This window comes from Ahaetulla prasina, chromosome 7 (genome assembly GCF_028640845.1).
Source record: "Ahaetulla prasina isolate Xishuangbanna chromosome 7, ASM2864084v1, whole genome shotgun sequence".
Lineage (NCBI taxonomy): Eukaryota > Metazoa > Chordata > Lepidosauria > Squamata > Colubridae > Ahaetulla > Ahaetulla prasina.
In genome coordinates, this window is record NC_080545.1 from 12,356,273 (window position 1) to 12,373,169 (window position 16,897).

The 16,897-nt window shown below is 42.8% G+C and overlaps 1 protein-coding gene across 6 annotated transcripts in view; it reads right to left on the reverse strand.

Moving 5' to 3' along the window:
* CCDC91 (coiled-coil domain containing 91) overlaps positions 1–13,659 on the reverse strand; it is a 189,841-nt gene extending 176,182 nt beyond the window's left edge. For 4 of the 6 annotated variants that reach the window (XM_058190901.1, XM_058190900.1, XM_058190902.1 and 1 more), the window contains exon 1: positions 13,571–13,659. The gene's annotated coding sequence lies outside the window, so the exon portion shown is untranslated. Of the gene's footprint in view, positions 1–7,250; positions 7,272–13,570 lie in introns of those variants that run through there. The other 2 variants (XM_058190897.1, XM_058190899.1) reach the window with 2 other exon arrangements.
* Positions 13,660–16,897: the final 3,238 nt, after the last annotated feature.

Here is a 16,897-nt window from a genome sequence, read left to right on the forward strand (position 1 = left end):
TATATATATATATATATATATATATATATATATATACACATATATATATATATATATGTGTGTGTGTATATGAAATGGCAATGTATGAAAGAAAATGAATAGTTAGAAGGATAGATAGGATAGAAAAAAGAAATAAGAGAGAATGGGACAAAAAAGAAAAGTACAATTAAAAGAAACGAGAGGGGAAATAAGGATGTAAAAATGAGAAGAATAAGGAAACGAAGCTGATGTAAAGAAGGAATATATGCTTTATGTCAATGTATGTTATGTATTGTTGTTCTTTTTTGTTAAAAAAATAATATATATATATATCTAAAAGATGAAGCAATAAAAAAGCATTAAAAGAAAGAACACGATAATGTTTCTCAGGTAAATACTGTTTTCTTCTCTTCATCCCTAACTCTACGGATTTCAGTCTTAAGATGTTGCTCACTTTTAAAAAAAAAATTTGCAGAGGTAAAGGGAAATGCACAGCTACCTTTTTTTTCAAAACAGGCTAATTTGTTAATGTAGATAACCATCTCCATGTCTCCAAATGGCACGAAGATTATGATGAAACTCAAGAGCGCATTTTTTTTTTATTTTCAGCAACGCAAAACGAGAGACGAACATGGGGAAAAAATCAGAATTGCCTAGTCTAAAGTGACTTCGAGCAAGCTATCCTTCATCCCTTTACCAACTCCAGATGTTCCATAATTATTTACAGCTTAGGCTGGCTAAATATAGATCTAAATGTTATTTTGTGCGATTTGACATACATACATTAAAAAAAAAGAAAGAAAAAAATATCCCCCCCCCCCAAGACTTTTAAATGCTACAATTAATTTTAAGGGATATAAACTACAAGTGAAATAACTCTCAGTGACAGCAAACGTCTGCTTATTATAAAGCGACTTAATAAAGAATGATTGCAACACAGCAACAAAAGAAAGTTCTCGTTATAAATATGCTGATTTATACTTTGATATTTTTGAGATGGTTTTTTCCCCCCATTTTTGAAATATTTTAGGCAGGAGAACCAAAAGAGATCAACAACAAGAAACAGAAGTTTTTAAAACCAATCATCGGTCAATCGTAGCATATATATCACAGAAATGCATATTTATTTTATTTTATTTTATTTTAAAAAAAACAGCATTCCCCCCCCCCCATTTTCTCTATTTTACCAGATCTTAATCTTAATCCGCAGAATGTAAATGTTCCCTCCCAACAAGCTACGGCATTAATCTTCTTTCCCTTTTAAAAAACGATACCAAAATATATCTTGAATCGTGGACGCACGTGTACAACATGTTAAAATATTTCAATTTCCGAATTGGAACAAAAAAAAAATCACACAATTCTGGAAACATGATTGCTTCCTGAACTGCACAATTACCCTGACAACAAATAAAGAAAAAAACACATGCCAGCATGAATTTCTTCGTATCTTAGAGCAAGGCGAGTTTTGCAACTGCGTGAAATTAAGATCCAACATCACCAGGGATATTTTTCCTTAGCCCATGTTCTTAACGGCATCTCTAAACAGTAAATAGTCAAGCTTGATTTTATCCACTCATTGGAGTGGTTTGGTTTCCTTTACACACTTATGCACTTGGGGAAAAAAACAATTGCTACCAACCTGCCTTCCATTGAGGACTTGTATACTGCACGAGTCAAAAAGAAGGCTGTGAAAATATCTACAGACCCCTCGCATCCTGGACATAAACTGTTTCAACTCCTACTCTCAAAACGATGCTATAGAGCACTGCACACCAGGACAACTAGACACAAGAACAGTTTTTTCCCGAATGCCATCACTCTGCTAAACAATTAATTCCCACAACACTGTCAATTAATTCACTAAAACTGTATTACTATTATTCTTCTCTTCCTTACTAGTATCTATCTCTTCCCACTTATGACTATACAACCATGTTGCTTGTATCTTTACGATTTATATTATTTTATTTAGTTTCCTAGTATGATTTGATTGCTTATTTCATATCCTATGACTACCACTAAGTGTTGTATCTTATGATTCTTGATGAATGTATTTTTTTATGTACACTGAGAGCATATGCACCGAAGACAAATTCCTTGTGTGTCCAATCACACTTGGCCAATAAAGAATTCTATTCTATTCTATTCTATTCTATTCTATTCTATTCTATTCTATTCTATTCTTATTCTTCTTATTCTTATTCTATTCTTGAAAAGAAGGACTAGGGGTGACATGATAGCAGTGTTCCAATATCTCAGAGGTTGCCACAAACAAGAAAGAGTCAGGCTATTCTCCAAAGCACCTGAGAGCAGGACAAGAAGCAATGGGTGGAAACTAATCAAGGAGAGAAGCAACTTAGAAATTTCCTGATAGTTAGAACAATTTTTCAGTGGAACAACATGCCTGCAGAAGCTGTGAATGCTCCAACACTGGAAGTTTTTAAGATGTTGGATAACCATTTGTCTGAAGTGGTGTAGGGTTTCCTGCCTAAGCAGGGGGTTGGACTAGAAGACCTCCAAGGTCCCTTCCAACCCTCTTATTCTATTCTGCTACAACAACTGCATCAGATCGTCGAGAGTCACTGCAAGTTAAATCAGTTTGCTGCTAGCTTGCTCTAACAACTCCTGATCTGAAGGGAAAAAGGTACCTGTGAAGTCCTGAAGTTTATTTATTTTTTTTTCTTTCTTTAATGTTCGCCTTGAACATGTGATCTCAAAATCTGTGGAGCTAGGCAGGGGAGGAGCCTTGCAAATAAAACATATCAGATTAGGCCAAATCTAGTGGAACAGGTTGAACCAGTCAAGTCCCGTCCATTACATCATCTCACTCAATCAGACCACCCACAAGTATATCAAGTCATGTTTAGGCAGTTTGCAAATGGCTTCTTCTTACTGAGATTGTGCAGACTGTTGACAACACACTCGGACCAAAACTGGGGAAAGGGTCATCTTAGAACACGGGTGACAAACTCAAGGCCCGTGGGCTGGATGGGGGCCAAGATGGGAATGTGAAGAGGAAACATGCTGTTGTGTCTTGCCCGCTCTCACCGCAGCCGGGATCTTCTTATCTGCTTCCGAACGCTGAAGAATGTCCTAGTATGCCTCCCGGCCCCAGCCCTGGCTCCAGGCCCAGACAGGCTGAGGAGGAGGGGGCACCTCCCGGCCCCAGCCCTGGCTCCATGCCCAGGCAAACGGAGCAACTAGACCCCTCCCCCTCCCCCACAGCATGTGAGCCTGAGGGAGGTTTATTACCAACAGCTGCCGACTGGAGTGACCCTCGCTTCAGAAGAATTGATAGGCGGCGGCGTCAGAAGGAAGGGAGGGGCAGGCCTGGATAAGTGCTGAGTCATGGAGCCACACCCCATGGCCTATATAAAGGATCTGCTTTCTGGCAGTCTCTGAGTCAGGCAAAGTCGAACATATCTTGCTGAAGTCACTTTCTGGTCTCCTGCCTGCCTTGAGGACTTTGCTAGGACTTTGGCAGAGCTGCAGAGGCACGCCTGATTCGGATTTCCCTGACCCGGCCGTCAGCGGAGGAGTGGGACATGACACATGCCAGCTATTTGGGAAGTGGTGTCAAGCTAGACATGGCCACCCAGTTGGCCACACCCGTCCAATGGGCCACACCCAGCCGGCTCCCCAAGGTCAATCACAGCCCTGATGCGGCTCTCAATGAAATTGAGTTTGACACCCCTGACTTAGAACATAACGTAAAGGTAAAGGTTCCCCTCGCACATATGTGCTAGTCGTTCCCAACTTTAGGGGGCGGTGCTCATCTCCGTTTCAAAGCCGAAGAGCCAGCGCTGTCCGAAGATGTCTCTGTGGTCATGTGGCCGGCATGACTCAACTCCAAAGACACACGGAACGCTGTTACCTTCCCACCAAAGGTGGTCCCTATTCTTCTACTTGCATTTTTTTTACGTGCTTTCGAACTGCTAGGTTGGCAGAAGCTGGGATAAGGAACGGGAGCTCACCCCATTACACGGCACTAGGGATTCGAACTGCTGAACTGCCGACCTTTCAATCGACAAGCTCAGCAACTTAGCCACTGAGCCATATCTTAGAACATAACTGCAGTCAAAGGAGGCAATAAAACTGCACAAGAGCTTGGTCTTAAATGACTCTACCCCTCCCAGGTACTGAATTAAAAAAAAATCAAGGACTCATCAAGAGGAGAGGCTAAGGATGACACACAGTTGCATCCTCCAGGTTTGGAAAATATGTAAGAAGGTAATAAGGGCCCCCTCAAAGCAGAATGATCGGAATCCCGTCTGAATTAGGCATGATGACAGATGTGCTCTGAAGAACATCTGTACGTGAGTGGCAGTGAAGAATATAATTACACCAATTTTTTCTTGAGGTGGACCGACTTCAAAGGCTGATCAAGGAATGCGTTTCCTATCGTTGGAAAAATCATTTTCAAGCTATGGTTGGACAAACTAATAAACAGCAGAGCTGGGTTTTCTTTTATTGGAGATCATCGTTCCTTCTTTCTTTAATTTGTTTTATTATATAAAATATAAAGAAAAACCAAACGGGAATAGGAAATTAAAGGAAGGAAAAGAAACGAGAAAAAGAGAGTGTGAGGTACAAGGGGGGGGGGAAAGTGGGGGCGGAAATGCATTGACTTCTGACTCTTTTTAGCACAATACAAAATAAAAACACTCCAACTTTTTGCTTTTACACATGAATATATAACTAGCCATTTCTATAACGGCAAACTTTTCTGATCAACAAAGTCAAAGTTTCATTTTTTTTCCATTACGAACACAAAATCCAGAAGTGATATCCAAATGAAATAAGTCATCAATCTTTCTTAACCAGTAACGTAAGTCCAAGCATCCACCAACTTTCTGTCGTATGTGTGCATTATATAAACAGTATTTAACAAATCAGCTTTCATATCTGTTCCTCCACGATTCAGAAGAGGGGGTCAGTCCAGAACAAACTAAAGCAGATAATATATGGTCTGCCCCAATGTGAGAGGAAGCATATTGCTTCCCTTTCGCCTTTCAGCTCCAATCCAGGAGCCCTCAGGCAGTCGCATTCACAACTAACCATTTTATACCAAATATATATTTGCTGATAAAGCAATAAAAAGAGAACTAGTATAGATCTGTTTCAAGCTTTTTAGCTCTCATCAGCCAGCCATACCTTTACTTGGATTCGAACTTGGGCTGCCTGCATATTAGGCAGTTGTATTAAACCTCTGAGCCACAACTTCTCCTCCCTTTATCAGCTGTTTCGAAAGAAAAACACTTAATCTCTCCCCTGGCTCAATTAATAAAGGGAGGAGAACTTGAGGCTCGGAGGTTAATACAACTGCCTAATATACAGGCAGCCCCAAGTTCAAATCCCAGTAAGGGTATGATGAGAACTAAATAGCTTGAAATAGATCTATACAAGGCACCTCAGCTGGGATCGTCAGAGCCTTGTTTTAACCCTTTAAAAGCATTTTTTCACAACCTCTTCGGCCGAAGAGATTGTTAAAAAAAATGCTTTTAAAAGTAAAAAAAAAAGGCTCTGATGATCACATGGATCAGTTGGGCATGGGGGGGGGCAGGGATTTTTGCTATTGGTTCTCCGAACCAGACGCCACCATTGCTACTGGATCAGCTGATCCGGTCCGAACCGGGAGCATTTCACCCCTGCTTAACACTGCATTATATTTCAATTGACAGGCTCCATTGGTTATGCAATCTTGCAAATTGCTGGTCGTTTTTCGCATTCTTCCTACTCATGCAGATAATACAGGTATTTGTGAAATCCTCTGAAGATGAGCCAAGTCATGTTTCTACGTCACTCAAAAGTGCTTTTTTTCAAAAGAAAAACTGGACTTCCTTTGTTTTTCCTTGAAGACGTTTCGCTTCTCATCCAAGAAGCTTCTTCAGCTCTTGAAGACCATGACTGAGAATCTCTGTAGATAATTGTGGCCTTTTTTTTTTTTTTTTTGGTTTGAAAAGCAAAGTCAGGGCTTTTTGGAGTAATTCTACCCTCCTGCTTTCCATCGTTTGACCTCTTCGATCAATTCAGGAAAAAAGAAAAGCAATTACAAGTTGCATGAAATAAATGAAGAAGTTTCGCTTCTCATCCAAGAAGCGTCTTCAGTTCTTCTTGTTTCTTCAAGGAAAAACAACGAAAGTCTAGTTGACTGAAGACACTTCTTGGATGAGAAGTGAAACGTCTTCAAGGAAAAACAAAGGAAGTCCAATTGCCTTTTGAAAAAGCACCTTTGGAACAACCATGACCTAGATGACTTGAGAATCTCCATAGATATTTCTACATCACCCTTTATGCAAATATTAAATAGAATAAAAATAGAATAACAAAGTTGGAAGGGACCTTCGAGGTCTCCTAGCCCAACCCCTTGCTTAGGCAGGAAACCCTACACCACTTCAGACAAATGGTTCTCCAACATCTTCTTAAAAACTTCCAGTGTTGGAGAATTCACAACTTCTGTAGGCAAATTGTTTCACTGATCAATTGTTCTAATTGTCAGGAAATTTCTCCTTAGTTCTAGGTTGCTTCTCTCCTTGATCAGTTTCCACCCATTGCTTCTTGTTCTACCCTCAGGTGCTTTGGAGAATAGCTTGACTCCCTCTTCTTTGTGGCAACCTCTGAGATATTGGAACACTGCAATCATAACTCCCCTTGTCCCTTTTTTCATTAAACTAGACATACCCAGTTCCAGCAACCGCTCTTCCTATGTCTTAGCCTCCAGTCCCCTAAATCATCTTTGTTGCTCTATATTCAATAACATTTTTGTGGATACTTCAGACTGCCTGCAAACTGAATAGGGGCCTTTCCATGACGCACCTTTAACCATGTGGTAGTGATATCCCCCAGGGATATTATTATTATTATTATTTTTAAAGAGGAATGACATGCAACTTTTATCTATAAACCTGCTGTTCATTACCCCGGATCTGCCAGCATAGAAATTTGATCTTGTGAAGTAATGGACATTATACATGAAAAAACATGCATTCCCCAAGACCGTGAAATACATGAGCTTCAGTCATAATTTGCCGTCTGCTGAATGAGTTGTCAACACAATCTTGTCCGCTGATGTCAAAGGAATTTCCACTTTCACCTCACTATTACTAAGAAAACCTTCAGAGGCTTTGATCAAGAACAGCATGAACTGATCTTCTGGCAAAACGGACAAATTATCCGAGATGTACTAATAAATGAAGGGAAGTTCGTCCTAAAGCCATTGAACAAAACTGACAGCTCAGTTAAAAGGTAATCTAAGGAACAGCGCTTACGTGCTCCCAAGATATGAAAGCAATTCGCATTCCACGATTACGAAGAGTGCTGGGGAAGAAGATGATATTTCCAGAAAAATCAGCTGCAGGTTGATATCATTACTTCTTGTAGTGAAAAAAAAAGAAGAAGAGTTAGGAAGAGTACTTTTTTATGTACAATTTAAGATAGGAAGAGATAACTGAAGTCTGCAAGTCTAATAAATTCTCAAGGGTATGAGGAAACTTAGCACATTTTTTCCACTGCTTGATCGTTGGTTAAATGAAATGCATGAGGGTTAGACTATACTTCGATTCCAGAACAGCCTTGATGGCAGGCTGGATTTGATTTAAATCAAGTCGATTTAAACCACGATTTAAATTGTGATTTAAATCACTAGTAAAAAAGGCTTGATTTAAATCAACTCGAGTTAAATCGTAATTTATTTATTTATATATATATATATATATATATTTGTTTTCTGAGGTTTTCGCGGTGTTTGTATGTAGGTTTGTATGTAGGTCTTTGGTTATTCGGGTTTTCTCCCGCGTAAAATTGGAAGTGTCTTGGTTGCTCCTAGAAGCACGAAGCTGAAGCCTGAAGATGACGAATGATGAGTGAGACCTCGTTGAAACGTCGCCAAGACACTTCCAATTTCTGCGGAGAAAACCCAACTAAAGACCTACATATATATATATATATATATATATATATATATATATATATATATATATATATATATATATAAACTTTTTATTTTTCGATTACAAACTTAAACATTCCATCTGTCCATCTGCAGCGTGTTGCCTGGTTACAAACATCATTCACCATTTTCTGCCTCATTTGCATTCACATAACATTTATTTCGCTATGCTTAATATTATAATATATTACACATTTAAACATTATAAAACTCTCCATTTTCTTCTTAATATCTTATTTTATATATATATATATGCAAGTCTTGGCATATTCGGGTCTTTTCCCGTGTAAGGTTGAGAGTATCTTGGTAACGTTTTGATGAGGTCCCACTCGTCATCTTCAGGCTGGTGCTTTCGGCTTCGTGCTTATGCGAGCAAAACATGAAGCCGAAAGCACAAAGCCGAAAGCACGAAGCCGAAAGCACCAGCCTGAAAATGATGAGTGAGACCTCGTTGAAACGTCGCCATATAGTGCAATAAATGTAATTGTTTTAAAAAAATGTTGTACATTATCCAGAGTAACTTTCCAGGCGATGGGTGGCCATATAAATGTGACTAATAAATGATGAATACATTAAAGCTAGTGTTATTTATTTACTTCGGTGATGTACATGCCTTTCAATTCCAAAAAGGCGCTGAGCAGTTTACATAATACAAAAATAAAAACAGAAAATATTAAGGGGAAAATTGAATAAATAAAAAAAAACCCAGACCCACGCATACAGAAAAACAAGTTTTGCTAAGGAAAAGTTTGCATAACTTCCCACAGTCCTGCTTCAGTGACTGTAGCTTGGCGCTTTTTCAGCCTTGTTAATCATGGTTTGCAAACCACAAAGACCACATATGCATATCGCACTAAGCAAAAACAAACCACACATATCATGTTCAAAAAGATGCACTTTTTTGGGGGGCAATTTTTATTTCAGTCTTTTTGACCAACGTTAAGAATTCATGTAAAACTTAACAACCCTGAAACAAATTATCAGCTACATCCATATATAGATAATTTTACATAGCACACACATGCAGACAAATTCTGAAAAATTCCCATTAAGAAAGAAACTTAAGATCAGGATGCAAAATCAGAATATTGCTGGCCCATGTGGCACAGTGGGGCAGTGCCATCCAGATTTTACAGAATACAAAATAACAGAAGAGACCTTAAGAGGTCTTCTAGCCCAACCCCCTGCTTAAGCAGGAGAATCCAAACCACTCCGGTATTAATGCTACAGAGCAGTAATTGGCCATTTTGAAAAATCCTTTTACTATAAAAACAAGAAAACAAGATTAGTAAGTTTCTGTACGCTCCAGATTTAATAATATATAAAGGATTGACAAAAGTATATTTACTGTAATAGTATATGGGTCTCTCTTTCGTTTACATTTAGTACATTTTAATCACTATTACGTATGAATTGCTTGTTCGATTTTAGTAGCACTTGGATTTTTCTACCTTTTTATGATGTTTCAGTAGTTTATATCTCACCACAAAAATAAAAACAAATTCAAAAAATTAATTCCTAACTTAACAAGAAAAAGTGCAAAGGAGACAGTTAACGTTTAAAACAGCGATTCTGTTGAAAAACTAAGTGTAAATATGGCCTGGCATATCCCGGTTTAGTCTAAGCACTACGAAACCTATAAGCGGAGATGTGGAGCCGTCTAACTCTCATTTAAAGTGACTATGAAATGTCATTTAAGCTTAAACAATGGAAAAACTTTACAAGGAACTAAAGAATTATAACAAGAAATAAAAATGAAAGTTATATGTTATATAAAGTTATATAACACACACACATATATGCACTGTGTGTGAGAGAGAAAGAGAGAGAGAGAGAGAAAGAGAAGAAGAGAAAGAGAGAAAGAGAAAGAGAGAAAGAGAAAGAGGGAGAAAGAGGGAGAGAGAAAGAGAGAGAGAGAAAGAGAAAGAAAGGGGGAGGGAGAGAGAAAGAGGGAGAGGGAGAAAGAGATAGAGAGAGAAAGAGAGAAGAGAAAGAAAGAAAGAGGAGAGAGAGAGAGAGAGAGAGAGAGGGAGAGAGAGAGAGAGAGAGAGAGAGAGAGAGAGAAAGAAAGGGGGAGGGAGAAAGAAAGAGGGAGAGGGAGAAAGAGATAGAGAGAAAGAAAAAGAGAGAAAGAAAGAGAAAGAGGAAGAGAGAGAGAGAGAGGAAGAAGAGAAAGAGAGAAAGAAAAAGAGAGAGAGAAAGAGGAAGAAAGAGGGAGGGAGAAAGAGAGAAAGAGAAAGAAAGGGGAGGAGAGAAGAGATAGAGAGAAAGAAAAGAGAGAAAGAAAGAGAGAGAGAGAGAAAGAGAGAGAGAGAGAAGAGAAAGAGAGAAAGAAAGCAAGAGAGAGAGAAAGAAAGAGAAAGAGGAAGAAAGGGGGAGGGAGGGAGGGAGAAAGAGAGAAAGAAAGAAAGAAAGAGGAAGAAAGAGGGAGGGAGAAAGAGAGAGAGAGAGAGAGAAAGAAAGGGGGAGGGAGAGAGAAAGAGGGAGAAAGAGAGAGAGAGAGAGAGAGAGAGAGAGAAAGAAAGGGGGAGGGAGAGAGAAAGAGGGAGAGAGAGAGAGAGAGAGAGAAAGAAAAAGAGGGAGAGAGAAAGAGAAAGAGGGAGAGAGAGAGAGAAAGAGACTGGGAAAAAAAACAAAGAACAGCATGGAGCTTAAAGAATAAAGCACAACTTAAAACATGAAATAGGAGCACAGTATCGGTGAGCAGGAAAACACAAAGCTTTGCCAACTTGTATGGGAACAAATTATGAGCCTGGAGAAGCATTAAAGCATCACAGCCAGAGAGTTTGAGAAGGAACTATTTTCAGAGGAGCTGGAGAAAAACTACAGAAACTGGTAGAATCGTTTAAATCTGCTCAAATCTTAGAAAAGAGACATCTGTCTATAACAGGGGTGTCAAACTCAAGGCCCATGGGCCACATCCGGACCACGGGGTGCTTAGAGCTTGTGAGTCCGTTTTCACTGGCAGAGCGCTCAGGCCACCACAGGCACTCCCGACACAAGTGACGTTGCACTGGCCACGCCCACCCTAGCCACGCCCACCCTAGCCTCCCGGTCAGACACAACCCTGATGTGGCCCTCTGAGGAGGAAGAGGAAATGGAGCTGGCAGAGAGAGAGAGAGAGACAGAGGTGGAACCTGGGCCGTCTGTCAGTCCTCAGGTGAAGAAGAGTCAACAGCCCCCAGGTCTGGAGGTGGCTGATGAGGAAGAGGAGGAACACAGCTGGGTCCGGTGCCTGATGCGCAGAAGGCAGAGGAGAGGAGAGCAATGGAAATCTATGGGCCGATCCTTGGGACGGAAGAGCCACTGCTGCTAGCAAAGCCACATCAGGGTGGTCTATAACTATGATGATGCCAAAAACGATATACAACATAAGGGGTAGAGTTTGCACTGCCCTACACATTTTACATAACCCCAGGACATCTGTGATTGATAAGTTATTCACTGTCAATCACTGGTTTATAGTTGCTTGTTGACTCCTTGAGAACTCAACAATAACTAAGTTCCTGAACCAGAGGATCAACTATAGCTAGAACAGGAGTCAGCAACCTGCGGCTCTGGAGCTCCAACACTCTGGAAGTTTTTAAGAAGAGGTTGGACAGCCATTTGTCTGAAGTGGTGTAGCGTTTCCTGCCTAAGCAGGGGGTTGGACTAGAAGACCTCCAAGGTCCCTTCCAACTCTTGTTCTTCTATTCTATTCTATCTTGTAACATGGCCCCACAGCAACACCCAAAGTGGCAGGGCAGCCTCCAAATGTGGAAAAGACTCATTGGCTAAACTTGTGCCAATTTCCTTCTAGCCCTTATTTTCCTTTAACAATAAAGGGAAAAGGAGGAGCCTGGAATTCTCTCGTTTATTTATTTTTCCATGGACGGCAATTTGCAGGCCTTCTTTGTTTTTTTAAAAAACTTCTCTGGGCTTTTTTTTTTTTTGCAAAGTAGATTTTCCCTGAGATAAGCGGCGCTTGTCCATCTCTCCCCCAAAACAGCCAATTGGCCCCAATACTTATAACCATTATGATTCGCTAAGCCCTCCAGAAAAACCAAAACAAAAATCCAGAGGTTTGCAGACAGGTGTGGGAGCACCCAAGAGGCAGCATCTGAATAGACACTTCACCTGTCCCCGATTCCTCTTCCTTGGGTGACCCACAAGCGATAGCAATGGGGGCGGGTAGTTCGGAGAACCAGTAGCAAAAATCCCTGCCCCCCACCGCCCATGCCTTGCTATTCCTCTTCTCTGTCCCTGAAGCTCTCGGTGGTGATATAGCTGCAAACGGCCTTAAATGGCTGCTGCGGCGCTTCAAAGGGCCGCACTACAGCTGATCAGCGCTGTAGGCGGCTAGTAGACCGGTGCCTCTATTTTTAAAGAAGGTAGACCGGTGCACCCCAAAAAAGGCAATTGGTAGACCAGTGCCTCTATTTTTAAAGAAGGTAGACAGGTGCATCCCAAAAAAAGGCAATTGGTAGACCGATGCCTCTATTTTCAAAGAAGGTAGACCGGTCCGCTCCCAAGTTTTGTATACTTTATTATTTTTATTATTTATTATTATTGGCCATGCCCATTCAGTCACCTGACCACCATGCCACACCCACCAATTAAGCCACGCCCACAGAACAGGTAGGGGAAAATTTTAGATTTCACCCTTGCTTATCCATTGTTACATCCTATATTTATTTTATTTATTTTACGTCAAGCATATGTAAGAGAACGGATAAAAGTATCAAACGTGATTATGAATACATGAAATGGACATTATTAAAATGGAATAGAATAGAATAGAATAGAATTTTTATTGGCCAAGTGTGATCGGACACACAAGGAATTTGTCTTGGTGCATATGCTCTCAGTGTACATAAAAGAAATAGAATAGAATAGAATAGAATAGAATAGAATTTTTATTGGCCAAGTGTGATTGGACACACAAGGAATTTGTCTTGGTGCATATGCTCTCAGTGTACATAAAAGAAAAGATACGTTCATCAAAGTACAACATTTGTATAATTACACTATTACATCCCACTATTACACTATTACATCCCACCACTAAAAAAAATAAAAAAAAGAGAGTGACTTCAGGAGGGGGACTATTGAAACCTGATGCAATCACACCTGGGGCAAGATGTTTTGCAAAGGAGCTGGGCCAGCCAATGAGCAAGGCACGGATCTGCCAGCAGCACCGGGTGGATCCCAAATCCAACGCGGGGGGAAGGGGAGAGGGGAGAGAGAGAGAGAGAGAGAGAGATCCAGGAGCAAAAACAGGCAGGCAGATCTCAGCTGATCTGCTCTTCCACGGCTCCAAAGGGGGGGGCAGGCAACCCAACTGAGAAAAAAAACCCAGCCCACGAATGCCAACCCTGGGCAGACCCGGACCTAGACAGGGAAGGGCCGCTGGCCGTGCAAGGAGGCTCCCCCCACCAGATCCCAGACAGGGGAATGGGGAGGAGGAGAGGGGATCTTTTTGGAAAGCAAGCCGACTTGTGCATCAGCCCCGGAGACCCTGCAGCCGCTTCCCCGCGTTTGCAAAAGCGGCCGCTGCCAATTGCCGGCTTTGCAATGCTTGCATCTTTGCCGTTGCGCCCCCCACCCCGGAGAGACGACACCCCCCCACCCCCAATTCCCAGCTCGCTGCGGCCCCCTCACCTGCAGCCACACCTCCGCCTCCAGGGCGCCTGCGCCACGGAGGGACCTATCAGCAGGAGGAGGAGGAGGAGGAGGATGGAGGCGCACCGGCGCGAGGCTCCGCCTGCCCTCTCTCGCAAGGGAGGGGGGGAAGAGGTCATCTAGCCGGGCAGCCTCCGGGGATGAGGAAGGGTTAAGCCCCGAGCCCTTCCCGAGGATCTCTCTCTTTTGATGGACCTCTGTCTGGAAGGCAGAAAGGTTAAAGGCAAGAACTGTCTCTTTAACCTGGACCAGTGTTGCTCAACCTGGGCAATGTTTAGATGAACTGCAAATCCCAGAATCCCCCCCCCCTTCCAGCACGCATGGACAGCAGCTCCCAGAATTCTGCACCAGGCATGCGTGGGCTGCAACACTCAGAATCCTCCCAGCATGCATGGACTGCAATTCCAGACTTCCCTCCCAGCACGCATGGACTGCAAATTCCAGAATCCCCTCCCAGCTTGCATGGACTGCAGCTCCCAGAATTCTGCACCAGGCATGCATGGGCTGCAACACCCAGAATTCACTAGGTATGCATGGGCTGCAACTCCCAGAATTCTTCAGTCAGCCTGCATGGACTGCAGCTCTCAGAATACTCCCAGCATGCATGGACTGCAAATTCCAGAATCCCTTCCCAGCATCCATGGACTGCAGCTCCCAGAATTCCTCAACCAGCCTGCATGTCCTACAAATCCCAGAATCCTCCCAGCATGCATGGACTGCAACTCCCAGAATTCCTCAGCCAGCCTGCATGTCCTACAAATCCCAGAATCCTCCCAGCATGCATGGACGGAAGCTCCCAGAATTCCCCACCAGGTATGCATGGACTGCAACTCCCAGAATTATTTAGTCAGCGCGCTGGCTGGGGAATTCTGGGACTTCCAAATCCACCCATTTCACCCTTGCTTGGGACAGAGTTAAGGAGAGCGTTTCTAGCCAACAACCACCCATCCTCGTGCAGAAATGTCCTCCCACTCAGCTGCAGCAGCACCAACCCAAGTATGAGGACATACACACACACTCCTTTTTTTGCTGCAGAGCTCAAGCCCTTCCACCTGAATTTCTGAAGGACTGACTCCCTCCAAGGTCATCCCTCAGAGGATCAGGCCCCAAAAGCTCCCTGCTGCAGCCGCTTCACCCAGAACAAAGACTGGGAGCTGGGAAGGTTTCCTGTATGTCTTTGACTTCCATTATTTATTTATTTATTTATTTATTTATTATTTACATTTCTATACCGCCCTTCTCCGAAGACTCAGGGCGGTTTACAGCCAAGTTAAAAAGACATATACAAAAATTAAAACACAATATTTGAAATTTAAAAATCTGAAACCATAAGGCTGAATATTAAAATAACAAGAAATAAAACCACTCAATTAAAAATTACTCTTAGGCCAACCCTGCTCGTTGAAACAAAAAAGTCTTGAGCTCGCGCTTAAAGGCCCGGAGGTCGGGAAGAAGGCGTAGCCCCAGAGGCAGTTCGTTCCATAGGGTAGGTGCCCCAACAGAGAAGGCTCTTCCCCTGGGGGCCGCCAGCCGACATTGTTTAGCTGACGGCACCCCGAGGAGACCCTCCCTGTGGGAGCGCACAGGTCAATGGGAGGCTATTGGCGGCAGTAGGCGGTCCCGTAAGTAACCTGGTCCTATGCCATGGAGCGCTTTAAAGGTGATCACCAACACCTTGAATTGCACGCGGAAGACCACCGGCAACCAGTGCAGCTTGCATAGGAGAGGTGTTATATGGAAGCTCCGAGACACTCCCTCTATCCCCCGCGCAACCGCATTCTGTACCAGTTGAAGTCTCCCGGTGCTCTTCAAGGGGAGCCCCATGTAGAGAGCATTGCAGTAATCCAGGCGGGAGGTAACGAGGGCATGAGTGACCATGCATAACAAATCCCGGTCCAGGAAGGGACGCAGTTGGCGGATCAGGCAAACCTGATAAAAAGCTCCCCTGGCAATGGCCGTCAAGTGTTCTTCCAACGACAGCCGTGCATCCAGGAGAACACCTAAACTGCGAACCAACTCCCTGGGGGCCAGTGACTCACCCCCCACAGTCAGCGACGGAACTAGCTGACTGTACCGGGACACCGGCATCCACAACCATTAAGTGCTTTGTCCTTTCAAAGGCCAGGTGGACAAGTCCATGGGAAGAGCCTGTCTTATACAAAGACCTAAAACTTCTTTCTTGTGGACCCAACAGTGCTTTTTGAAGAGGCAACTGGACTTTTGGGTTTTTCTTTGAAGAGCAGAGCTGGAGAAACTTCTTGGATGAGAAACGAGACGTCTTCCAAGAAAAACCAGAAAGTCCAGTTTTGCCTCTTCAAAAAGCACCTTTGGGACAACCATGATCTGAATGACTGAGAATCTCCATAACTCCACTTGTGGACTTTTTTTTGGAAAGCAAAGTCAGGGCTTTTTGGAGTAATTCTACTTTCTCTAAAGAATCCCTCCATTCTGCTTTCCATTGCATGAAATGAATAAAATCAATAAAACCTGTTGTTGTTAGTTGCGAAGTCGTGTCCAACCCATCGCGACCCCATGGACAATGTTCCTCCAGGCCTTCCTGTCCTCTACCATCCTCTGGAGTCCATTTAAGCTCACGCCGACTGCTTCAGGGACTCCATCCAGCCACCTCGTTCTCTGTCGTCCCCTTCTTCTTTTGCCCTCAATCTTTCCCAGCATTCGGCTCTTCTCCAGTGAGTCCTCCTTTCTCATTAGGTGGCCAAAGTATTTCAGTTTCATGTCATCTCTTGTTTGACCACATCCAGCTTGCCTTGATTCATGGATCTTACATTCCAGGCTCCTATGGAGAAAAAATCTTTACAGCATCGGACTTTCCTTTTACCACCAGATACATCCACAGCTGAGCGTCCTTTCGGCTTTGGCCCAGTCGCTTCATTCTTTCTGGCACTACTAGTATTAGCCCTCCGCTCTTCCCCAGTAGCATATTGGACACCTTCCGACCTGAGGGGCTCATCTTCCGGCGTCATATCTTTTTCCCTTTTTGTACTGTCCATGGGGTTTTCATGGCAAAGATACTGGAGTGGGCTGCCATTTCCTTCTCCAGTGGATTACGTTTTGTCAGAACTCTCTGCTATGACCTGTCCGTATTGGGTGTCCCTGCACGGCATAGCTCATAGCTTCATTGAGCTACGCAAGCCCCTTCACCACGACAAGGCAGTAATCCATGAAAGGGCAATAAAACTTATAAACCTATAAAGATGGGAAAACTCTTAAAGGGCCAGTCCAAGCTTAAAAGTATAGCTAATGCCAAAAAAAAGGTTATTGCCTTTTGATGTGAAATTAACCTTC